The following is a 26566-nucleotide window of genomic DNA, read 5'->3' as shown; positions in this document are numbered from 1 at the left end:
GATTAGATTCCTAATGGGACACATTGTTATAAATTTAATAGCATCTGGAAGAACATAAGCTAAGGTAAGAAGGTTATGATTTGTTTTGCTGCGTTTTGGATTTTGGCCGCTGTGCCGCGATTTATCGCGCGCTTTTGTTTTGCAATGAAAACAAAATGTATCAGTTTAAGCTTTTAACTGGTACCTTCTTGTTATGGAAATTACATTTATTTGCACAATGACTAGGAAAGTAAAGGCACTAAGTAAAACAGCAAAATACAGTCGCTAATTTGTTGTTTTTTATCTGAACTTTTTCTAACATATTATTTGTTTATTTCTATGCTACATTTCCAATATATGTTTTGTGTATATTATATTGACTCGTGACTTGACTCTGACTCTAGTCTAAAGACTTGTGACTTGACTTGGACTCTAGCCTAAAGACTCATGACTTGACTCGGACTCTAATCTAAAGACTTGTGACTTGACTGGGACTCTAGCCTAAAGACTCATTACTTGACTCGTATTTTGTGACTTGTGAACAATGCATGTGGCTAAACTATCTAAACCCAATAATCAGAAGGGTTGTTTACATACAGTGTTTCTAGCCATATAAAGGTATTGAGGTCAAGGTCTTGATTTACCTCCAGTAGTCCTAGAAATATTTATAGGCAGCACTCTGGACCGTACCTTTATTATTAGAAGAAATAGAATGCCTTTTTTGGTCATATATAGTACAATAAAGTGCTTTTTCTGCATATCCCAGCTTGTTTGGAAGCTGGGGTCAGAGCGCAGGGTCAGCCATTGTACGGCACCCCTGGAGCAGGCAGGGTTAAAGGCCTTGCTCAAGGACCCAACAGTGGCTGCATAGCAGACTCTGGATTTGAACCAACAATCTTCCGATTGAAAACTCAAAGCTCTACTCACTAGGTTACCACTGTTGACATTTAGAGCTGCTTTGATGAATTAACCATACTGCTCTGGTATAATGTAGCTCTTTCCCAGTAGTCCCATATCTAATTCCATTATGCAATCCAGTGTGTGCCATCTTGCATCAACTCTGAATATTGTATTACTCAACCTAATTGCTTTCAAAAGCTGTTGATTAGTTCTCCTGCCAGCACTGATTAAATTAGCGTGCAAGAACTATAATTTCAAGTTTTCACTGTCAAAACTGCAAAACTCTTTTTTTCCTGGACACACACTGAGGGAAACACTGTTTGGCTTGTTTATTCACTCCCCTGTGAGGCGTAGTGATTTGGCAGGCGTGTACAGGGTAGCTGTCAGCAGTGATGGAGGGATCCACTAAAAGAGACGGCAGGAGGATCTCCTCGAGGACTTTATTCCACAAGCTTCTGATGAGCTTGCAGTGGCATCTATGGCACAGCACACCTGGCCTGAATATTCCATTACTTTAATCTAATTACTCTGTTTCTTCACAGCCGTTAATAAGAGTTTGGAGTTTGTCATTTTTCCCGATATGACAAGTTTAATGTTTGTTTCCCCTCAAGGAGAATTTACTTCTAAGCAAAAAGCTCTAATGTGTAGTAGGTTAGCATTTAGAAATCATGAAGCTGGCACAGATGAAAGGCATGTGCTGAGGTAGACAAAAAGAGCTGGAAAATTGGAGGTGATGCAAGAGCTTGTGGGAATCAGTGTCATACTGTAGAGGAAAAAATTGACATGCATATTTATTCTAGCACACAACATGGCCAAAAGTGTATAGACGCCCCTATTATAGGGCCAGTGATAGCTCAGTGGTTAAGGTACTGGACTAGTAAACAGAAGGTTGCCGGTTCAAGCCCTGCCACCACCAAGTTGCCACTGTTGGGCACCTTGAGCAAGGCCCTTAACCCTCAATTGCTCATCGTGTTCCACTCATTGTGTAAGTCGCTTTGGATAAAAGCGTCTGCTAAATGCTGAAAATGTAAATATAAATATTAATCACTGAATACCATACACTTTTAAGATCAGAAAAGCAGAGGTGTGTATGTACGTATATTTACATACATAGATTATATGTTTTATATGTATATAGATAACTACATAAAACAATACAAATAATGCAATTGCAAATTAAGTATTGTATTATAAAGTATTACATAAAGATAGTATTTTTATAAAAATTAAAAATTAAAAATTTAGTTTGATGTTTTAAAATATAATTCAATTAACAAATAATACAAATAATACAATTGCAAATCAGATTATATTTTGTGTTATATAAAAATAATGTAATTAAAATTTAAAATTAAATATTACATTATATTTATTACATAAAAATATAATACAATAAAATATAATACAAATGATACAATTGCAAATTAAACTTTATATACATATACACATAATATATGTACATATATATATATATATATAAATATACACACCGATCAGGCATAACATTATGACCACCTTGTTTCTACCCTCACTGTCCATTTTTATTAGCTTACCATTTCTACAATTACAGACTGTAGTCCATCTGTTTCTCTACATACTTTTTTTAGCCTGCTTTCACCCTGTTCTTCAATGGCAGGACCCCACAGGACCACCACAGAGCAGGTATTATTTAGGTGGTGGATCATTCTCAGCACTGCAGTGACAATAACATGGTGCTGGTGTGTTAGTGTGTGTTGTGCTGGTATGAGTGGATCAGACACAGCAGCGCTGCTGGAGTTTTTAAATACCGTCCACTTACTGTTCACTCTATTAGACACTCTTACCTAGTTGGTCTACCTTGTAGATGTAAAGTCAGAGACGATCGCTCATCTATTGCTGCTATTTGAGTTGGTCATCTTCTAGACCTTTATCAGTGGTCACAGGACGCTGCCCACTGGGCGCTGTTGGCTGGATGTTTTTGGTTGGTGGACAATTCTCAGTCCAGCGGTGACAGTGAGGTGACAGCATTGCTGTGTCTGATCCAGTGTAACTGCAGTGCTGAGAATGACCCACCACCCAAATAATACCTACTCAGTAGTGGTCCTGTGGGGGTCCTGACCATTGAAGAACAGGGTGAAAGCAGGCTACGGTATGTAAAAGGTATGTAGAGAAACAGATGGACTGCAGTCAGTAATTGTAGAACTTCAAAGTGCTTCTATATGGTAAGTGGAGCTGATAAAATAGACAGTGAGTGTAGAAACAAGGAGGTGGTCATAATGTTATGCCTAATCAATATATATATATATATATTATATGTATTACATAAAAATAAGTATAATACAAATGATACAAATGCAAATTAAATATTATATCTGTATTGTCCCCTTTCGTTTGTGACTTTTTTAGTCACAGTATCATTTTACCCTTGATTATACATTTTCAAACTAGTTTCTTTTTTTACTCTTGCAGGTGTGTGAAGCTCTGCCTTGTACTCTCTGTTGTGAGGCCCAGCGAGATGCCCACCAATCATTTACACCTACATATCCAACCATAAAAAACCCTCAGGATGCAATCAGATGTGTCTGCCTGGTGAAGATAAAGCCTCACTCACAAAGCTGAGGGGTATAAAAATTTGTCACCAGGCAATCAGGCATTGCCACCAACCATAGAACAAGAGAAAGTGATTATCTTAAAGTACAAAATGTAAAACACTGTTGCACCACCTGTGAGTATAATTGGATAGTTAAACTAGCACACCACCGCTGAGATCTGGGTTCTAATCTCAGCAGCTGGACATCGACAAAGACATGATTGGCTATGTTTGAAGAGGAGGAAGGGAAGGCTGAAACTCTGCAATGGATTGACACCCTGTCCAGGTTATTCATGCCTTGTGCCTGTCTGCTTTTTCCTGGTAGGGTCATGGTGGGTCCAATGCTACCTAAAACACTGAGTGCAGGAAGGCAGGAATACCAGGAGCTAAAAGCTAATAAATCACAGGGCAACATACCCAGAAATTCACTGTGTACATGATGGGCCCCCAGGGCCAGTGTTGCCGTGTGGCATCCAGTCTTCCAGCTGTGACATTGTGCCAAGCTGAAATCATTCACTCACTCACACACTTTCTTAACCGCTTATCCAATTAGGGTCGCAAGGGGGTGCTGGAGCCTATCTCAGCTTTTCAATGGGCGCAAGGCACACAGTAACACCCTGGATGGGGCGCCAGTCCATCACAGGGAAGACACACATACACACACATTCACCTGTCTCCAATTAACCTGTCTGCATGTATTTGGACTGTTTGAGGGAACCGGAGCTCCCGGAGGAAACCCACACAGAGACGAGAGAACATGCAAACTCCACACAGAAAGGACCCAGACCGCCCCGCCTGGGGATCGAACCCAGGACCTTCTTGCTGTGAGGCGACAGTGCTACCCACCGAGTGTGTGGAATTTATGTAAACTAAGGTTACTCTTTCATTAAACTGTATTTGTGTGTGCCCTGTCCAGGGTGTTTCCTGTCTCTCGCCCAGCAAATTGTACCCACCGCGACCCTTAATTGGATAAAGTGGTGGTAAAACAGACAATTGATGAATAAATTAATGTATTTTAACCATATAGCTCATTATTAAGTTCTTTAGAATGTTCTACCTGTGTCACTGTGGGTTTACTTTGGGTATTCTGGCTTCCTCCCAACTTCTGAAGACATGCCAATCATTGTATTGGTTACTTCCCCCTAGGTGTGAGTGAGCAGCTCAATGCACCCATTCATCACAGGACATCACACACTCAGATTTCCCGGTGATTAATGAAGGTTTAAGTGATTAATGATGATGAATATTCATGCTGTGCTTGACTAAATGCTCGAGCTCGTTGCTTGATCTCCTCTGGCTTTGGTAAAGTCTTCGGGAGGAATCGGCTGAGCGGGACGTGCCAAGAGGAGCACAATTATCGGGACGGCCATTATTTTTTGATGCAGCGGCCTAATACGCCTGTGTGCACTCTGTCAAGCTGACACTGCTAAAATGAGCAATTTGCACCCATGCTGGAGCCAGGGGATATGAATCAGTAGCTGCAGGGGCATCATGCCAAACCAAGACTATTGAAATAGAGAGCGACTGGGTCATTAACACTGTGTTTGTTAAGTTGGGATGTGAATTATGTCCTCTGTTTATATGTCATGGTTAAATGATCATGAGATTGTTGTTTTCCTCCCCCTGTTTCTAAAATCAACCAATTAACCAAATTTAATGGATAAACTAATTAAGTAGATGGAACGCTACGAGGTGTAAAATCAGCCCTGCAGAATATAAACCTTTTTTTTGGGTTTGTTCTCCATATTTAGCTATTTTTACTCTTGGATGTGGTGAATTTACTGTGTGAAGCCACAGACACACTGCGCTAACACATGGAGGAACACGCTATGCTTTCTGAAAACCTCCACCACTTGTGCCAGCACTATCACAAATCCCTGGGCCTAAAAACTGTAAAAAGATAAGGTAGTATACATGGTTCTTGGTCAAATGGTACCTCTGTTAGCATTACCTGAATGTTGTTTGGTGTGTGTTTGGGTTCAACAGATCCTCTCATTGATAAATAACACACCAGTCACTTTTTCTTGCTCAGATTAACATTTATTTAATTCTTATTGGACAGTATTAAATACAGTAGTCTTGGGGCACTTACAAACAGAATCAGCTGTACCATTACCATCAGTTATAGGGGGATTTTCCCACCATTAGGAAGGGAAGTACCATTCCTGGAGCTAAGAGGGGGGGGGCATTAGTACAGTATTGTCCTCTTATGGTTTCCTGCCACAGGTTTCCAAGCATGAGTTTATACATTTGGTTACATAGCCTTTGTATATATGTTACTTTTTCTATGAATTTTGAGTGTGGTTAAAGTTACTGTAGTTGGATTATCTTAAAGGCGGGGCTGAAGCTATTTAAGTAGGTGGCGCCTAGAGCCAAGGGGGCTTAATATGTGTAGGCCACAGAGGAAGCAATTCCAGATATAGCCTGGATTATTAACAAGTCCACTAAAACAGTTTCTTATTTAGGTAAGGTAATTAGTTTTTCTTTTTTTATGTACTCACTGTAAATATTTGCACCTTCAAAAGAGGAAAAGAAATCAAATAAATGTTGAGTTGGATGGTGCTGCTTGAAAATCTGAGTGAGTCTGAGTGAACTTTCTGCTACTGCTGCCCTGGTCAACCTGCTAACAAGCATAGTAGGACACCCTTCTTGCTTGAGACATGGCCATCTGTGGCTGTCAAGCATTTAACCAGCATCAGCTCCTGACCCAGCATCAGCTCCTGACCCAGCATCAGCTCCTGACCAGATCACTCTGTACCTTTTTGAGTGCAGTTCTTTTAGTTTCAATGAAGACAGGGATGTGTGGTCAGGAAAGGCAGGTGAGGCCTCACCTGTTATAATACAAAGTAGAAAACAAATAATAAAATAATATTTGTCCATTGATCTGTACTATAAATGCAATTTCTATATGATTCCATACTTTCAAGTGATTTTTATATTTCTTGTTCAAATACAGTGAGATGGGTTGTGAAGCAGTGATGAGATGAGCTCGCCCCAATTTGTGCAATCCCTAACAAACTAGATTGAACGTATGTCTGTAGTGATCCTTCTGTATGTCACTGTTATAATGTTTTTAGGCATTTTTATTATGTCCTCACTTTCCATAGTCTAGTGCAGCAATCCCCAACCTTTTTTGCAGGGGCAGGAGGATTTAAAATCAAATTATATGACGAGCATAATAAAAAACACAAAAATACTACTCACCAATGATGAAAAATCAGTGGGAACCCTGAGCTTTTTTCGCTAAAACGAGACGCTCCCACCTAGGGGTGATAGGAGACAATAACACCCAAAGTGTGTTCTTAATGTTCAGTCTACTCCGTAACTTTGTTTTAGTTGCCGTCACTGCAGAAAAATGGAAGCAGTGTTTTTATTGCTTTTGTAGCAATCTCTAGATATTCTGCCTTGATTTTAATTCAAATTGCTGACAGGTTTGAAGTTGATTGAAACATACTTTTAAAGCCACCGTCATTTACCATCTTTAGCAGTCGATCCTGATCCAGCACATACATGAAAATGGAAGATTCTATGCCATATGTGTCAAACCAAAGGCCCGCGGACCAAATCTGGCCTGCCACGTCATTTTATGTGGCCCGCGAGAGCTTAAAAGATGTATGATTGTCTTAAAATACACTGTAAAATCTTACATAAGCCGCTCAGGTGGCGCAGCGGTAAAAACACGCGCTGCAACCAGAGCTGGATTCCGGATACATGGTATCGAATCCAGCTCTGCCTTACCGGCTCAAGGCTGAGTGGCTACATGAACAATGATTGGCCGGTTGTTCAGTTGGGGGGCGGGACAAAGGGCCGGAAGTGGGTTTCTCTCTGTCAGAATGGTGCAGTTACGACCTCTGCTGGCTGATTAGAGGTGCCTGCACAAGAGATGAGGAAGGAGTGCTCTTAGGGTGTGTCTCTCTGCATGCAACGCTAGGTGGCGCAACACTCATCAATGTGTTCGTGAAAAAATGCAGGCTGCTGCTCATGTTTCGGAGGGGATATGGGTTAGCTTCGATCTCCTCGGTCAGGGCAGAGTTCGGCATAGACAGGGAGGAAGCACGATGCAAATTGGATATTAGACGCACTAAAAGGAGAGAAAAAGGGGAGAAAATGCGAAAAAAAACAAAAACGTACATAAACTGCATCCCCCACAATGCATGCTGATTTTTTGACCCTCGAAGTGACCTCATCCCGCCACCACATGGCAGTGTTTCTACATCAGCGTTTAACTGAGGCGGTTTTCCAACAAGTGATGTTGAGAAATATTTACAAACAATCCCAAAATGTACAAGAAGAGAAAATTGAAGCAGAAGGAGGTAATAGTAATAGTAGATGGGAAAGTGAATACAAGTTTTTGCTTCAAGAAGAAAAAACGGTACTCTTGTGTTATGAGGCTGTGTCTATGGTAAAGGAGTACAACATAAATGTAGATATACTGTATATTATAAATATATACAATATAAATTTGGCATTTTGACACCAAACATAGAATTTAGCCTCCAAGAAAAACAACAAATTGTCCAATAATTAAAAGGCAGTCTGCAATCACAGCAGGATGCGTTACAATCAGCTCTTTGAGGGCCACCATAATGCAGATGTGAGTTTGACACCTCTGTTCTATACCATAGCTTAGAAATTTCTCAAAACTGGACTTTCACTCAAAACAGGATGTAATAAATAATGAAAGACCATACCTTATCTATATGTGTGTGTAAAGAATGCTGATATGAGATATGAAACATAGCAGCCAATTAAATAGTTAAGCTACTCTATTGAATTTATGTATTTGTAAACCTGGCTCTGAAAGAATTAGTTCCTCACCAGACATGAACCTCACTGCACTAATTAGAGAATATGATCTGTTTCTTAATCCAGTCCTTTTGGGTTTTCCAGACCTTCCTCTCTAATCCACAGGAACGTTTTAGCTCCAGGAACTTCATTAAGTGTTACTGCACCTCCTCTGGTCATTAGCTGATGACATCTCGCCTCCAGCTCTCCCTGCTGATAACATTTCTCTCTGGATTCTGCTCAAGCTTGTTCCGCCCTTCGGCCAAAATTAAGCCCCATGCCTTAGTTTTATTTTACGTATATTTTTACATTATAGTTTTAGTTCTGGATTCATTATGTTCATGCTGTGTGCATTTAACTGGTTTTATATTATGGATTAACCTGCTTTGTTGTTGCCAGCGCTGTTTTGACCCCTTACTTTCCTGATGTACTGACCATAATTAATGGACTAAACTAAATAATTTTCTTTAAATACTGCCACGAGGAGTGCCTCTCTGCTGGTTGCTTCTGACTCTCCGAACTCTATGAACCATACGTCCCCAGTCAGCCAACCAGGATTCACTCCCACCTCTTGTATCATCTAAATACTTAAGTTTTTTTTTTTTTGCCTGAGTCTAATACTGTGTAGAGTATTTATATACTTTGTTTGCTTATGTATTTTTGCTTATGTAAGTATTGCTGTCTACTTTAACAGGATACTGTGCATTTTTCCCAGCGTCGTACCAACTTTTTAATGCCATCAGCAAAAAATGTTTTTGGTTGTAGGAGAGTGTAGTCACTGATGCACCGCTGCTTTCAAATCATCATCGCATGAAAATCTTCTTCTCCTTAAAGCTTCTCAGAAATCAGATGGTGCTTAATCCAGACTCTAAGCTCTCTCTCAGTCTCTCAGACACAACCAAGTACTGCTCCTCCCGCCCTCACCGTTTTCAACCAAAATATATTTGTGGAAACTTTTTGAAGATCCCTTGTATTTTTCTCTTGTGCCTTGTTCAGTGTTTTGACATGTTTTTCCAATTGTTGTTTCTCTTGGCCCTTTTTTCTATTTATTTATGCATTTTCTCCCTTTTTTCCTTCTGATTTTTAGCATAGCCAATTAGTCTTCCACTGTTTAGGATCCTGATTGCCCTCAAGGAGGGTATGTTTTCCTGCTCCAACCCTTTTTCGATGTGTGTGCAGTCCTCAACCCCTTCTGTTTTGCCTGTACTTTAGTGGATTCACACATCAGGCTCATCCACTTCTGCACAGATTCCTCGGTCTGCTAATCAGGGACAACTGGCCTTTTCCCACCCAGCAGACTCAGTGGCCAATTTTGTCTGCTACAGGCACTGCAAATTGTGCCCTCTAGGTGGCGCCCAGCCAATCGGAGCCGTGTTCCGAATCTTGGCGCTGGTGTGCTAGCGGAGTATCCCACTGCACCACCAGGTCTTAGACATATTGATGTTCACTAAAGATTGAGATGCTGCCAATGCTGCAAATTCCGAATTTCATTTTACATCATGGTATGAAGGCAAAACATCATCGGCTACAGCATTCCTGATTCACCCTGTCAAGCATCAACATGTTTCCTGCTGATTTTCAAAGGGGAGCCGGTACATCAAAGCATGCAGGTGAAAGTAGGGCATAGTCAGTGCCCATTTGTGGTTGCTTCCTGAAATTCACAGCAGAGGTCTGTTAAAAAGTCATGAAAGCACCTAGGGGGAAAAATCCACATCTAAAGAAAACCTGTCAGCGGTCTGAGAAAATAAAAACAACACAAAATTTTGAATTTGAAATTGATGTGTTTGGAAATGGAGCTCTGGCGATCGAGCATTGAAGGTTTTCCAGAACATAGTATCATCTGACCTTTTTCAATTAGATTGAACTTGATTTCTGTTAGGATCCGCCAGCACTTACCTTTCATTTTCAGGGTTTCCCAGCGTTTTGTTTTCATTCCGGTTTGTATTTTGTTTTTCTCCGTTTTCTTTAGTTTCCCCGATCGCTTTTGTTCTTGGTGGTGGTTTGCGTTTGTTTTCCCGTTTTGCTCCCTTCTCCCCCTAGCGGCCTGGAGCGGTACTGTTTTCGGAGGTTGCTGCGGTTCCAGCCAATAGATCGCTGGAGGGCGGACCCCACACACACCTGCGCCTCATTCCTCATCTCATCAACTCCTGCATTTAAACGCCGGCTTTTCTCTCACTCGTCGCCAGATTGTCTGCTTGCCATACGGTACACAGACGGCCGTTCGTTGTGTCCTTAAACCGTGAGTCTTCTTCTTTTACCTTCTCCTCTTTAACGTATTTTGTTTTTCATCGCCTCCTAGACCTTCCCCCCCGTTCCTGCGTTCCTGCCGTTCCTGGTTCTCCTGTGTTCCTGCCGTTCCTGGTTTTCCTGTGTTCCTGCCGTTCCTGGTTCTCCTGTGCTCCTGTCGTTCCTGGTTTTCCTGCCGTTCCTGGTTCCCCTGTGTTCCTGCCGTTCCTGGTCATCCTGCATTCCTGCCGTTCTTGGTTCTCCTGCGTTCCTGCCATTCCTGGTTCTCCTGCCATTCCTGGTCATCCTGCATTCCGGTTCATCACTCCTGGTCATCAGTCCGCCCTGCAGTTCCCCGGCGCTTCCAGTACCGCTCCTGCCGCTCCCCTCTCGTTTTCTGTTATCTTTTTGGTTGTTTGTTTTGGTCGTTTATTTATTATTTGTTTAAATAAATATCGTATTATCACTTCTGGGTTTTGTTGTTTGTGCACTCGCCTTTGGGTTCCCCCCTAGTCCTTGGTGGGTTATTATCTAACCCTAACAGTACAATCTGGCCACCATGGAACCCACGGGTGCACAAACGGGTGGGGACCTGACCGTTGAGGAGATCCTTATCCGCCATAACCAGATGCTGGGGACACTCAGCCAGCAGCTCGCTGGCTTGACCCAGCAAGTAGTACGTCTAATACCTCCTAACCCTGTACCTCTTGCTCCTTCCCAGGTTCCGGTCGTACCTCCGACGGGTCCCGTGGTTCCAGGGTCCTCCGTGGAAACACCTGTCCCCAACCCCGAGCCCTTCTGTGGAGACCTGGAGAGGTGCAGAGGGTTTTTGTTCCAATGCGAATCCATTTTCCGTCAGCGTCCCACTACCTTTGCCACCGAGGCCAGTAAGGTGGCCTTTATTATTGGTCACCTGAGAGGCAGGGCCCTGACCTGGGCCGAAGCGGTACAGTCACAGACGGACCCTCGAGAGGGCTCGTTTGTTGATTTCCTCGCCCGGTTCAGGACAGTGTTTGACCACCCGGATTATTCGGGGAGTGCCTCTTCCCGACTATTTTCCCTGCGCCAAGGTTCCCGGTCCGTGGCTGATTATTCTATTGAGTTCTGGACCTTGGCCGCCGACTCAGGGTGGAACGACGAGGCCCTCCGGGAGGCTTTCCGGCAAGGTCTCATCGACTCCCTGAGGGATGAGTTGGCGGCAAGGGACGAGAGCCCCGACCTCCACTCCCTGGTAGCTCTGGCCATCCGCTTGGATAACCGCCTCCGCAGCCGCCGCCATGAAAGGGCGGCCAGAACCGGTTCCAGGCTACCTTCCCCTTTGACCTGTTCGAGCCCCTCAGAGCCCTCAGGTGCCTCCAGTGTTGCCCCTATACCCTTAGTACCAATGCCTGAACCCATGCAGTTGGGGCGTGCCCGGTTAACCCCCCAGGAGCGGGCTAACCGCTTCAGGGCCGGGCAATGCCTTTATTGTGGTCAGGCAGGCCATATTCTCCGGGCATGCCCTGTCCGGCCAAAAGAGGGCGCCCGTCAGTAGCCGTGGGGGTACTGGCGGGCGACTCTCAGCTATCCCCCCTCCCACAACTATCCCAATCCTCCCAGCAACGCCACCTCCGCATGCAGGCAACCCTTTGTTGCCATGGCTGCTCGGTCCCTCTCCAGGCCTTAGTGGACTCGGGTGCGGAGGACAACCTGTTGGACGAAGGGCTGGCAAGTCAGCTGGGGGGGACCCTGGAGCCCCTGGACCCTCCTATCACTGCGCGAGCCCTGGATGGACGGATCATTGCCCGGGTGACCCACCGTACCGCGCCTTTGTCCCTGCTCCTCTCAGGAAACCACCGGGAGACCCTCTCCTTCGTAGTTATCAAAGCTCCTCAGACCCCCCTGGTCCTAGGCTACCCCTGGTTGGCACGTCACAACCCCCACATCGACTGGGCTCGTGGACGAGTTGTGGCTTGGAGCGACTTTTGCCACGCCAACTGTCTGGTCTCCGCCATCCCTCAGCCGGGGAACGGGACAAGCACCACCCCCTCTGCAGCATCCCCTGACCTGTCCAAGGTGCCCCGGGAGTACCACTTCCTCCGCGAGGTGTTCAGCAAGTACCGGGCCCAGTCTCTACCCCCTCACCGACCCTACGATTGTGCCATCGACTTGCTGCCTGGTGCCCCACTGCCTACCAGTCGGCTCTATAACCTCTCTCGTGCTGAGAGGAGCACGATGGAGAGCTACATCTCGGAGTCTCTGGCCGCCGGAATCATCCGCCCCTCATCATCTCCCTTAGGAGCTGGTTTCTTTTTTGTCGAAAAGAAGGATAAGACCCTGCGGCCATGCATCGACTACCGGGGCCTCAACCAGATCACGGTCAAGAACCGGTATCCCCTGCCGTTGATGTCGTCGGCCTTTGAACCCCTGCACAGTGCTACCATCTTCACAAAGTTGGACGTACGTAACGCGTATCACCTGGTGCGGATCCGAGAAGGCGACGAGTGGAAGACGGCGTTCAACACCCCGCTCGGCCACTTCGAGTACCTCGTGATGCCCTTCGGGCTTTGTAACGCCCCAGCAGTCTTCCAAGCCTTGGCCAACGATGTGCTCAGAGACTTCCTCAACCGGTTCGTGTTCGTCTACCTTGACGACATCTTGATTTTTTCCAAGTCCCGGGAAGAACACGGAGCGCATGTCCGGAGGGTCCTCTCTCGGTTATTAGAGAACAGATTGTTCGTCAAGGTCGAGAAGTGCGAGTTCCACGTCGACTCTGTGGAATTCCTCGGGGTCGTTCTGGAGAGCGGCCAGGTTAGAGCCGACCCACACAAGATCCGAGCGGTCACAGAGTGGCCTACCCCTACCACTCGGAAGGAGCTCCAACGCTTCCTGGGTTTCGCTAACTTCTACCGACGATTCATCCGAAACTACAGCCACGTGGCAGCACCCCTCACTCGCCTCACCTCGACTAAGATTTCCTTCACCTGGCCCCGGGAGGCAGAGGAAGCTTTTCTCCGGCTCAAGACCTTGTTCACTTCCACCCCCATCCTCATCCAGCCCGACCCCGACAAGCAGTTCGTGGTGGAGGTGGATGCATCCGATACTGGGGTAGGGGCTGTGCTCTCCCAGCGGGCGAGTCCCGAGAACCCTCTGCACCCTTGTGCTTTTTTTTCACGTCGCCTTTCTTCAGCTGAGGCCAATTACGATGTCGGGGACCGTGAGCTACTGGCAGTGAAACTGGCCTTGGAGGAGTGGAGGCACTGGCTGGAGGGGGCCGCTCAGCCCTTTGTCGTCTGGACGGATCACAAGAATTTGTCTTACGTCCAGACGGCAAAGAGGCTGAACGCCAGGCAAGCCAGATGGGCACTGTTCTTCGCCCGTTTTGATTTTACTTTGACCTACCGGCCTGGATCCCGGAACATCAAACCGGACGCCCTCTCTCGCCAGTTTGCCCCGAAGGAAGCCCTCACCTCTTCCGAGACTATCCTCCCGCCGAGTCGACTTGTTGGGCTCCTCACTTGGGACGTTCGTCGTCTAGTCACCGAAGCCCAGGCCCAGGAACCAGACCCCAGGACAGGAACCCAAACCCATCTCTTCGTCCCGGCCACAGCTCGCTCGCCGGTCCTTCGATGGGCCCATGAGTCCCGCGTCGCCTGCCATCCCGGGACTAGTCGTACCTTATCCTTCCTAAAGAGGCATTTCTGGTGGCCATCCTTGGAGAAGGATGTTAGGGAATTTGTGGCGGCCTGTACCATCTGTGCACGCAACAAAGCTTCCCATCAGTCTCCTGCGGGGCTACTCCAGCCTCTTCCTATCCCGAGTCGCCCGTGGTCCCATATTGCTTTGGACTTCGTCACGGGCCTTCCGGACTCCAACGGGAACACAGTTATCCTCACCATTGTGGACCGGTTTTCCAAGGCCGTGCACTTTGCCGCTCTGCCGAAGCTTCCCACAGCCTTCCAAACAGCAGAAATTTTAGTTAATTTAGTTTTCCGCGTGCACGGTATCCCGTTGGACATTGTGTCGGACCGAGGGCCCCAATTCACCTCCCAGGTTTGGAAGGCCTTCTGCAGGGCACTGGGCGCCACAGTCAGCTTGTCCTCCGGCTTCCACCCACAGTCCAACGGTCAGGCGGAGAGGACCAACCAGGGCCTGGAGTCGGCCTTACGGTGCATGGCTGCTCGCAACCCCAAGGCCTGGAGCTCCCACCTGGCCTGGGTCGAGTATGCCCACAACTCTCTGGTGTCATCTGCCACAGGATTGTCCCCCTTCGAGGCCTCCTTAGGCTACCAGCCACCACTGTTCCCCGAACAAGAAGCCGATGTGGCAGTCCCCTCTGTTGGGCACCACCTTCGCAGGTGCCGAAGACTCTGGCGCTCCACCAGGACCACCCTCCTGCGCACTCGGGACGCCAACCAGCAGTCGGCCGATCGTCGTAGAAGACCGGCCCCCCCCTATGCTCCTGGTCAAGCTGTCTGGTTGTCCACCCTTCACATCCCCTTGCGTGTCGAGTCTCGGAAACTCTCCCCCCGCTTCATCGGCCCCTACACCGTCGAGAAGATCATCAACCCCACGTCGGTACGACTGAAACTTCCCCGCCACATGCGGATCCACCCCACATTCCACGTCTCCCAGCTCAAGCCCGTGGTTTCCTCACCCTTGAACCCTCCGACCGAACCCCCACCACCCCCCCGGCTCATCGATGGGCATCCGGCATACACGGTTCGCCGGTTGCTGGATGTCCGTAGACGTGGTCGGGGCCTCCAATACCTGGTAGATTGGGAGGGTTATGGGCCTGAGGAGCGGTCGTGGGTTCCCCGGGTTGCCATCCTTGACTCCAACCTGGTCCGTGAGTTCCACCGTCTACATCCCGATAGACCCGGTAGGCCACCTAGAGGTGGCCGTTGAGGGGGGGGTACTGTTAGGATCCGCCAGCACTTACCTTTCATTTTCAGGGTTTCCCAGCGTTTTGTTTTCATTCCGGTTTGTATTTTGTTTTTCTCCGTTTTCTTTAGTTTCCCCGATCGCTTTTGTTCTTGGTGGTGGTTTGCGTTTGTTTTCCCGTTTTGCTCCCTTCTCCCCCTAGCGGCCTGGAGCGGTACTGTTTTCGGAGGTTGCTGCGGTTCCAGCCAATAGATCGCTGGAGGGCGGACCCCACACACACCTGCGCCTCATTCCTCATCTCATCAACTCCTGCATTTAAACGCCGGCTTTTCTCTCACTCGTCGCCAGATTGTCTGCTTGCCATACGGTACACAGACGGCCGTTCGTTGTGTCCTTAAACCGTGAGTCTTCTTCTTTTACCTTCTCCTCTTTAACGTATTTTGTTTTTCATCGCCTCCTAGACCTTCCCCCCGTTCCTGCGTTCCTGCCGTTCCTGGTTCTCCTGTGTTCCTGCCGTTCCTGGTTTTCCTGTGTTCCTGCCGTTCCTGGTTCTCCTGTGCTCCTGTCGTTCCTGGTTTTCCTGCCGTTCCGCCGTTCCTGGTTCCCCTGTGTTCCTGCCGTTCCTGGTCATCCTGCATTCCTGCCGTTCTTGGTTCTCCTGCGTTCCTGCCATTCCTGGTTCTCCTGCCATTCCTGGTCATCCTGCATTCCGGTTCATCACTCCTGGTCATCAGTCCGCCCTGCAGTTCCCCGGCGCTTCCAGTACCGCTCCTGCCGCTCCCCTCTCGTTTTCTGTTATCTTTTTGGTTGTTTGTTTTGGTCGTTTATTTATTATTTGTTTAAATAAATATCGTATTATCACTTCTGGGTTTTGTTGTTTGTGCACTCGCCTTTGGGTTCCCCCCTAGTCCTTGGTGGGTTATTATCTAACCCTAACAGATTTCTACAGACAGCGCTGTGAGCCCTCGGCCAGCCGGCAGAACAGATTCATAATCACTGGCCTCCAGTAAACCATGCTGGATCTAAAGACGCTGTAATGACCTTCCTTGTGTCCACATGGCTCGTGCAGGGCTGATTGAAGTGTCACTCAGAGCTGAATCCTCCTGCAGGAACAAGATGTTTCAGATACGTTCCAAAATTAGCAGAAGGAGAGCAACGTTGGAAGTTTTTTATTGAATAAAAAAATCAAAACTGGTTCAGTATCGTCTGAAGATGCCCTTATAGCCCTTTACATCCAAAATAATCCTGGTTCTTGAATTGGTTTTGTTTGGGCTTCTTTGAAAGTTGGTGCTTTTTTAGAGAACAAGCCTGCATTAAGACCAGGTTGGGAGGGTAGTGGGTCAAAGGGTAATAAATCAAAGGGTAATGTGCAATTTAAATTACAAAGGGTAATGTGCAATTTTTGGGCAATTTTACAATGTTTACAAAGGATAATGTGCAATTTTCCACCAGCTTGTTACTGACAGAAAGTCTATTTTTGTGTGTTATTGTCATTATTGTTATTGTAAATTCTGTTAATTTTGTAAATGCAAATTTTGGTATTTTGTAAATTCTAGTTCTTCTTTAAATTTATTGCTTATAACTAGGGATGCAGCGATACCATTTTTTCCCAACCGAGTACGAGTACAAGTACATGTATTTTTGTACTCACCGATACCGATACCTATTTAGAATGATGCAATCTGGAGCATTATGGAATAGTGTAGTTTTTAGTGTAAAATAGTGCAGTGGAACAGTTGCTTGGGTTGCCATCACTAATTGTAAAAAAAAAACCCCACCGCACAGACATCATTGAGAAAGCTTCTGACAAGCTAACGTTAACGTTCATTAATAAACGCACGTAATTAACGTTGTGCACATCATACATGCGATGCGATTCTGCTGATTGAAATATTTACTTTAAAAGGATAATACAGTCCGATCCCATCTGAGCCGATTCTATCAGCACATACATTCGTGGTTCACCTCGGTAAATCGTAAACGACTCTGAGTCGGCTCCCGCTCTGTGGTAATAACCAGTATAATTAAGCCTGAGCTTTATAATGTAAGCGAGTCACACAAAATGTTCTGTAGTATTTGGTGTTTATTTACAACCGCATCATTCATTATAACAGTAAACACGGAGAGATGACTGAGAAAAGAAACTTACGCTGCGCTTAAAATGAGTCGACTCCTGAATCACTTGTATCGACACTGTGAACAGAGTATTAAAGACACAAACACGTCCTATAACAGCGGTGGCTGCTTTTGTAACCGGTTATCTTCACTGTTAGCTCTATTTTGAAGGTTATTTTTTTTTTCAAACGGAACTAAATAACATTAAATGTGCGTGTGAGCGTGGTCAGTGAGAATAATTCTGTCTGTCTCCCGTGGGTGAAAAATGAATTGCTTTAGTTTTAGAAGTAAAAAAATCTCGCAATGTCACGCCCCCCGGTCAGGCACTCGCGCCCCCCCAGACAAGCACTGCCGCCCCACAGGTTGAAAATCCCTGCGTTAACGCAGCAACGTGCACTAGGTACACGGTATCGGATGTTTAGTATCGGAGCCTCGTTTGCGAGTACGAGTACGAGTTAATGAGCGCGGTATCGGGCTAATACCCGATACTAGTATCGGTACTCATGCATCTCTACTTATAACACTAGAGAGTATTGCACCTTAATTTTGTTATACCTGGTATAATAACAATAAAGATATTCTGATTCTGAGTCAGGGATGCGTCACTGATGGTGGGTGTTGCGCAACAACAGTAGTAACAAGGTGACTGAGCGTGTAGATTACCTGTGAGCATTTGTGCTGTTGTTACAGATGTTAGTTTTTATGCAAAAAGCATCGATCAACTATTGGTTATAAGAGTCGCCAATGTTGCTTTCTTTAGCGTCTCTAATCTTTGCCCAAATTTACATTTTCGGCATTTATTAGATGCTTTTATCCAAAGCGACTTACAGTTCTGTGACAGTATATTGTCTTAGCAATTCAGTGTTAAGGGCCTTGCTCGAGAACCCAACAGTGGCAACCTGGCAGTGGTGGGTTTGAACCAGCAACCTTTTGATTACCAGTCCAGTACCTTAACCACGAAGTGGTCACAATTTTGCTGCTTTGCTCAACGCTTGGTATGAGATGTCCAGTAAAGGCGCCCGGGTGGCGTAGCGGGATATTCCACTAGCGCACCAGCACAGAGACTCCTTGGTTCGAAACTTGGCGTTGCCACTGGTCATCTGGGCGCCATCTGGCGGGCACAATTGACAGTGCCTGCAGCAGATACTAATTGGCCACCATGTCTGCAGGGTGGGGGCCGGACTATGTGTGGGTGGGATCCTCATACGCTGCGTAAGGACCCTGATTGGTGGAAAAGACGCCCGTGCAGAGTGCAGGAGCAAGAAGAGGAGGGCTGTGCACGTGTCGGAGGAGGCGTTTAAAGTGACGTGCTCTCCTTGGATGCAATCGGGTATCCCTCAGCAGCGGAAGACAAATTGAGTGCGCTAAATCGGGAAGAAAATGGGGAAAAAATTCTTAAAAAAGCCATTTATATAAAATATTTCTTAATTTTTGGACTATGTATTCTTTCAGTCCATCTTAAAATTTTGGAGTGTGTCTGTGGGAAGGTGTGCCCATTCAGTCAATGACCATTTATAAGGTCAGGCAATGATCCACACCAAGCTTGTCAAACCTCAAATGGTCTTGCTCAAACTGTTGCCAGACAGTTGGAAGCCTCTTACATAGTAGTATTTGGACACCTTACTATAAGCTTGTTGGACAACCTTTATGTGATCTTTCTAGCTACAACATCTATTCTGAGACGGTCTCTCACATAACATTGAAGTATACCTGTGTCCATTCTGTGCCCATTCTGTTAAAAAAGCATTTGTATTGCTGGGTACTGATATTAGTCAAGAAATCCTTAATTGATGTTCCAGTTTATTCCAAAGCTGATGTGTAGGCCACTGGAGTGCCTCTATGGTCAGGTGTCCACACACTTCTGACCATTATCATGCACTAAGATCATGATCCAGCAGGGCTGAACTGCAGCTCACTACATAAATTCAGATTCCTGCCAGGAGCTCGTTCATTTATTTCTCTATCTACTTTGTCATGAGGTTCACTCCCCTTGTAGCTCTTCATTACGGCAATTTCGAACCCATCAGGGAGTATTCTCACAGCAAACATTGTTACCCATAATCCTCAGAGAGCCTGATATCAGACCGATGTGAAGCACTGTTCGCTTATTCTGACTCTCAACACAGAGCCTGGAGATATGACTGCTTACATAGACATTATTCTCATTTGTTTTGGAGATATGAAAGCCCGGAGCTGTTTGCATGATTTAAGCATGACTAAGATGAAAAATGTTTCAGTCATTTGCATTTTAATGACTTTGACTTTGAAAAGAAAAATATTAACTTTTTTATTGTTTTATGTGTGCGTCTCTAAAGACTTGATTGTGATCAAATGTGAGGATTTTTAAAAGTGCCTTTTTAGTGTATTGTACTGCTTTATAACACAGCATTTTTTGCATTGTCCCAAATTGAATTGATTTGTCCTGGGAGTCACAGATGAGGCAAGATTATTGTATGACCAACAACAGTTTTTACAAAGAATCAAAAATCATCATCATAGTTCACAGAGGCTTAAACCAGTGACCTCTTGATTACTAGTCTAGTACCTTAACCACTAGGCTACAAATGCCCAAAATTTTGCTGCTTTGCTTAGTGCTTGGTTTGAGATGTGCGGTAAAACATCACCAAAGTGCCATTAGTGTGAAATAACCATCACATTAACTCTGAAAGAATCCACATATATCTGAGTTTAGCTGTAGTTTCCTCACTCTGTGGTGGGTTCACTTTTAAACTTGTGTTATAGCTCAGAGTGCTGAGAAACGCAGATAATTGGCTTCTCTGGGAGTTATTACTGGTTATTAGCTCTAAAACAGACAGGGTAACTGGAGTCAAATCAGTAATCACGCTGGGTTGACTAGATCCAAGAACCATTCGTCTGTAATCAGTCAAACTTGAAGGTCCTAAATGTGGAACAGGGGCCTTCCTCTTAAATGGTGGCCTCTAATACTACTGTGTTGTTAACCTTCCTTGTTTGTTAGATCTTGTCCAACAGACCACTGTTCCATGTACTTTGTATTTAAGGACATGTTTGTGACTATGATTTTGGGACCTGCCAATGCTGACAAATCGCTCCCACAAGACTATACAGTGCTACCTTGAAACTCAACGTCAATTGGTTCTGGGAGTGGCGCTGAGTTTAAAAGGTGTTAAGTTTCAAGGTATTTTTTCCCATAAGAACGTTAATGCGTTCCATGGTTCCATGGACTTACACATGTTTTAGGCTAATGTAAAATATTGGGGTTGTTTTTGACACTTATACACTGAAAATAACACAAATATAATATAAAAACACTCAAATAAAAAGCTGATTCTTACAATTTCTCAGAACCCCGAGCTATAACACAAGTTTAAAAGTGAAACAGTGAGGAAAATACAGCTAAACACAGATACATGTGGAGCTTAAAGAGTGAATTTGACGGTTATTCCACACAAATGCAGTTTCGTCTTATATGCACTACTCAAGCCGAGCGCTGAACAAAACGACTGTTCATTGTTTATTTGAAATTAAATAAATACATTTTTAAAAACAACAAACTGAACACATTGAGTTTAAGGGAGTTGTTGAGTTATAGGGTACAAATTGCTTGACGAAGGGTGTTGAGCTTCAAAGATTTAGAGTTTAGGGGACGTTGAGTTACAAGGTACCACTGCATAAGATTAAACTAGCTGACAAAAGGCGAGTTGATAAAAACAACAGGCCAGTATGCTTCCTCCACCATGCTTCACACTGTTTAGTGCGTTTTTCCTTGAACACATTTGCAACACAGAAACCTTAGCATATAAAACTTTTAAAGTTCCACTTACTCTAACTACTCTTCAGCTTCATCTGATCTTGAATTAATACCCAATTTGAATCCGACATGAGCAATAAAGCTTTAAATAGCGCTTGTGTTCACCAGCCTCACAGGAGCCTTCCATCGCCTCTCGAGATGAGCTTTATTACAGCTGTTATGAGTGCAGATGTGCAGAAATGTTCAGCATGACAGGGGAGGGTTTAGTTCTGTCCTTTTAGTCCTGAGCGAGAACATTTCAAATGGCACCCAAATGAGATCTTATGATCGTTTATATGACCAGTGAGGAAACACTGACAAATGGGATTTAAACTCACAATCTTTCAGTGACTATAATATAAAATTCCTTTAAGCCTTTGCTGAACAAACCACGTAACACTGTGATCATGGCTTGATCTGTAGAGAGGCCGAATTGGCCGGATTGGATTTCCTGCTCTTCCTCTGCGCCGCTCTGATCGCTGAAGGTTCCTGAAGGGATCGATTCGACCGCCTAAGTGTCAGAAACGGCACCCACATTGTCAGCGTAGCTTCTCCGCCCACGTACTGAGCTGACCGTGATGTCATTGTGAACACTGACCGCTACACCAGGCTTTTAGCAGATTGTGAGAGTCAGATTGTGGAAAGCTTTTTTACTCAGTGGAGAAATCTGATAAATGGGTGTATTATTTTAGAATCTGCTTTCTGTCTGATTAGGGTTTAGTCTGATGGATGACAGCAGTAATAAAGCAAAACATTACTTGGAGTATTGGATTCAAATAGCTTTGTTTTTATAATCGTTCCTCCCAGACATTCTGTGGATAAATAGATACAGTTATCATTCACTTTTAAGTAACGTATGTGAATGGACATATAAAGTACATGACCAAAAGTATGTAAACCCCTGACTGACCATTAAATAATTTTATACACTTGTTAGAAATGGATGTAGCTGAAACAGAAGCTTATCACCGGACCACAAGGTCACACTGTATTCAGCATCTCAGTAATTTTCCACTGCAACTGCATTTTGCTGTAAGCAAGAGTATAACTATGAGGGATCTTCAAAAAGTTTCCGCACTTTTATATTTTTGGTTGGAAACAGTGAGGGTGGGAGGAGTAGTACTTGGTCGTGTCTGAGAGACTGAGCTTATAGTCTGAATCTGATTTCCACCTTTTTGGACCACTCAAAAAAGATTTAAGAGGAAGAAGATTTTCATTTGATGATGATGTGAAAGCAGCGGTGCATCAGTGGCTATGCGCTCAACCAAAAACATTATTTGCTGATGACATTAAAAAGTACGATGCTGAAAAAAATGCATCATTTACATTTTCAGCATTAAGCAGACGCTTTTATCCAAAGCAACTTAAAATTTTTGACTTAACACATTCTTTTTTTTCTTTTTTGAGCAATTGAGGGTTAAGGACCTTGCTCAGGGGCCCAACAGTGGTGACCTGGTGTGGTGGGGCTTGAATCAGCAACCTTCTGAGTAGTAGTCCAGTACCTTGACCACTGGGCTAACACTGTCCCTGTTTTCTACATCAGAAGGTGACGATGTAGAAAAGTGATGTAGGTTTTTTATGCATTTACTCCCTTTTTCTCCCGATTTTAGCGTGTCCAATTTTTACCCAATTGCGTTATGCTTCCTCTCTATTGGTGCTGACCCCTGCCCCGATTGAGGAGAGCGAGACTGTCACACGCCCCCTCCGACACGTGTGCAGTAGCTGTATCTTTTCACCTGCACAAGGCGAGTTCATATGGCAATCAGCTTTGTGCACGGAGAGCCACACCCTGATCAGCATTATTCCTCGATTCTGTGCAGACGCCATCAAACAGCCAGCAGAAGTCATAATCGCCTCGGTTATGGCAGAGCTGAGATTCGATACGATGTATTCGAAATCGCAGCTCTGGTGTGCTAGCGTGTTTTACCAATGTGCCACCTGAGCTGCGTTTTTGAAATTCTTAATCAATAGAGTTTAAAAAGTGCAGAAACTGTTTGAAGAACCCTCGTATGAAGCAATTCAAGCAATTAAAATTCTACTCAGAATGCTAAAATATACATTTTACTACACCTGGATTTAATTTACTTGTGTAATTAGCATGGGGTGTCCACATACTTATAGCCATATAATGTACTGTATGACAGTCATGGGATTCTGTTACTAAATATTGAATCATTAATTGTCTGTTTTACTACCGCATTATCATATTCATGGTCGCATAATAGTGTCCTATCCACCTAACAAAAAGTCTGATGTCACATTCACACTTAGTAGATCCAATTAACCTGACTGCATGTCTTTGGACTGTGGGAGGAAACCAGAGCTCCCGGAGAAAACTGGTTTCTGGATTACACCTGGTCATTTGTACTCATTTACATCATCACGTAAATGAATGCATATTGTTTGGCTTCTACATCGTTTGACTTACACTATTTAATGTTGTGTGTTTAATGTAATTCGATCCCGGGCCAGACGGATTAGTTCATGAATAAATCAGGAGAAAATAATAACAGCCGAGTGGGAGATGAAGCAGCTGCTCTGTGCAATCAGACCTCCCGAGAATCACTGAAAGTGCATCCCGGCAGGGAAAAAAAACAGCCGAGCAAGAGCGGAGACTGTTACTGTAAGTCTGATAAGTCGACTCTTATCGGAGGTTCCTTCTCATCTTGTTCAGGTTTTACTTTGATTTGATAAGTCCAAATAAAACCAATGTTGGATGTTTTAATAACATTGTGCATAACCCAGTTATCACATCCACTTATCACCAGCAGCTTTTTTGTTTAACCTGTTTAAAGCTGGACAGTTTATGAGAAATAATTAGGAATGGAAATCTGGCCTGCATCTGTGTTTGACGCTCATCACTGAGTCACAAGTCTGTTGTCTCTATTTTCTGTAGATCAGTAATTCCCCACATACATCCACACCCACACACACACTGTAATGGCGCTCACCCAGTGGTGGATCTGAACACCAAACCCCAGCGTACCACGCAGGTGTCTTTACTAGGTGAGCTACCAGATCAATTGGGAATTGGACCCAAGTGCTTAGTAATCTGTGAAATAGGCAATTTAACTAACAATCAAAAGACTCTCCGAGTGGGATTTGAACCCAGGTCGTCAGAACACTGAGCAAGTGCTCTACAGGTGCAAAAGAAAATACAAACACCACCTGTTTTGGGGGAAAGTTTGAGCAGGAAAAATGAAGAACAAAGGACTGCCAGGGGAACAATGGCCACCTCAAGAGTTATGAGAAAAAGTGGAAAATAAAACAAAAGGCTTTCCCAACAGAAAAGATAGAACTATAATAATAAATGAACAGAGAGAATGACTGAACTAATATTTTAATATTCACTAACTAATAAATATATATATATATATATCTTTTCTTTTCTTTCTTTTCTTTTCTTTCTTTTCTTTTTTCTTTCATTTCTTTTCTTTCTTTTTTTTTCTTTTACTAAAGAGAGAGAACAACTTGAGACTAGAGAGAAATGAGGTGAGAGTGAAAACTTTCAATCCTCTACCAAGATTACCGTCTGCGTGTGTTTGCTCACATGAGACAAAGAACCAGCAAGTTCTGGCTGCTTCTCCGTCTCTTTATAGACCTGTGCACAGGTGCTGGGCATTAGGCCTGATTGCTGGCTCGCTGTTGACCCCTAGCGGCTGGAGTCTGCCTAGACCCAAGACCACCCTTTACACACACACACACACACTAGCTCTGAATAACTCCGTTCTGCACCCCTGTATTGTAGCGATGAATCTCTCGAATGTTTCCACATCTTTATTCAGCGCTGCAGACAGATGTTATATCGTGTTTACCAGCAGTATTTGAGCGACCTGAGTAAATAAGGTGGTAAACATGCTGACAGGCTTGTTAAATTCTCTACCGGATGTGCTGGAAGGAAGATGAATCTGGCGTGGCGGGACAGGAGGTGCTTTGAAGTATTTGTCAGCTGATCTGATAAGCATCTCGGGGAATTTGGTGCCAGAGCTCAGACTCATGGCCAGATTAACTTGGCTGTGTTTCTCAGGTCTGAAGCGAGATTGATTATGTGGTACGGGAAGGTTGGTTACAGCAACTGTGGGTTTAAAAAAGGGGGGGGAAACCTTAATACTGTGCTTAACTAACACAGTCTACCACTGTGTTAAGAAATGTAACTTAAAACTCTATTACGCAAAGAAAAAGCCAGGTTCTCTGGGCCTGAGCTCATCTCAGATGGATGTGCTATGATCAGATGTGTCCACATTTTAGCCTAATTTTGAGGTAACAATATTCTCTATGAGAATGTCCATCCAGACTGTTATCAGCGAAAGATGCAAAATCCTACATCCGTCATGGTACGGTGGTGCATGGATGAATTGCAATGAGCAATGAGAAACCTGTTACCCACTGCATGGATGAATTGCAATGAGCAATGAGAAACCTGTTCGACCATTCTCTTCCTCAGACACAGCAAATCGTGTGTGTGTGTGTGTGTGTGTGTGTGGGCCCCTGGGTGGTCAATAGCACACCAAGATTTGAGTTGAGCATCTTAATGGTGGTGGTTTATCATGTTATACCTCTGCACCATATACACCGATCAGCCATAACATTAAAACCACCTCCTTTTTTCTACACTCACTGTCCATTTTATCAGCTCCACTTACCATATAGAAGCATTTTGTAATTCTACAATTACTGACTGTAGTCCATCTGTTTCTCTGCATGCTTTATTAGTCCCATTTCATGCTGTTCTTAAATGGTCAGGATCCCCACAGGACCACCACAGAGTAGGTATTATTTGGGTGGTGGATGATTCTCAGCACTGCAGTGACACTGACATGATGGTGGTGTGTTAGTGTGTGTTGTGCTGGTATGAGTGGATCAGACACAGCAATGCTGATAGAGTTTTTAAACACCTCACTGTCACTGCTGGACTGAGAATAGTCCACCAACCAAAAACATCCAGCCAATGGCGCCCCGTAGGCAGCGTCCTGTGACCACTGATGAAGGTCTAGAAGATGACCAACTCAGACAGCAGCAATAGATCAATCTAGATACATCTACAAGGTGGATCAACTAGGTAGAAGTGTCTAATACAGTGGACAGTGAGTGGACACGGTATTTAAAAACTCCAGCAGCGCTGCTGTGTCTGATCCACTCATACCAGCACAACACACACTAACACACCACCACCATGTCATTGTCACTGCAGTGCTGATAATCATCCACCACCTAAATAATACCTACTCTGTGGTGGTCCTGTGGTGGTCCTCACCATTGAAGAACAGCATGAAAGGGGGCTAACAAAGCATGCATTTTTTAGGCAACAGGCAACAGTAGGTGTTGCTGTTGCAGCAGCAAGGACATGATAATCCAACCAA

General features: G+C 44.7%; 1 long non-coding RNA gene across 2 annotated transcripts; it reads right to left on the bottom strand.

Annotated features, from left to right (window-relative positions):
* Positions 1-5466: 5466 nt before the first annotated feature.
* On the bottom strand, positions 5467-10219 carry LOC134332221 (uncharacterized). Of its 2 annotated transcripts, XR_010015228.1 has the most exons (3): positions 10130-10204; positions 6653-6711; positions 5467-6279 (listed from the first exon to the last, which is right to left on the bottom strand). It is a non-coding gene; the product is annotated as an uncharacterized LOC134332221 (long non-coding RNA). The 2 variants fall into 2 exon arrangements; XR_010015227.1 differs by lacking the exon at positions 6653-6711 and having other exon boundaries at positions 10130-10219.
* Positions 10220-26566: the final 16347 nt, after the last annotated feature.

Source organism: Trichomycterus rosablanca, chromosome 18 (genome assembly GCF_030014385.1).
Source record: "Trichomycterus rosablanca isolate fTriRos1 chromosome 18, fTriRos1.hap1, whole genome shotgun sequence".
Lineage (NCBI taxonomy): Eukaryota > Metazoa > Chordata > Actinopteri > Siluriformes > Trichomycteridae > Trichomycterus > Trichomycterus rosablanca.
This window is presented reverse-complemented; position numbering and strand designations above follow the sequence as displayed.